The sequence below is a fragment of the Arachis duranensis genome, unplaced genomic scaffold (genome assembly GCF_000817695.3).
Source record: "Arachis duranensis cultivar V14167 unplaced genomic scaffold, aradu.V14167.gnm2.J7QH unplaced_Scaffold_354585, whole genome shotgun sequence".
Classification (NCBI taxonomy): Eukaryota; Viridiplantae; Streptophyta; class Magnoliopsida; order Fabales; family Fabaceae; genus Arachis; species Arachis duranensis.
In genome coordinates this window covers 627979-628191 of record NW_026264911.1, presented here as the reverse complement: position 1 = coordinate 628191, position 213 = coordinate 627979, and positions in this window count along the sequence as shown.

Genomic DNA, 213 nt, shown 5'->3' with positions numbered 1-213 from the left:
GCGGCTAAATCAAGCTGTCCCTAACCATGTGCTTGTGGCATGCAGGTCCAAGTGAAAAACTTGAGACTGAGTGGCTAAAGTCGTGATCCAAAGCAAAAAGAGTGTGCTTAAGAGCTCTGGACACCTCTAACTGGGGACTTTAGCAAAGCTGAGTCACAATCTGAAAAGGTTCACCCAGTCATGTGTCTGTGGCATTTATGTATCCGGTGGTAA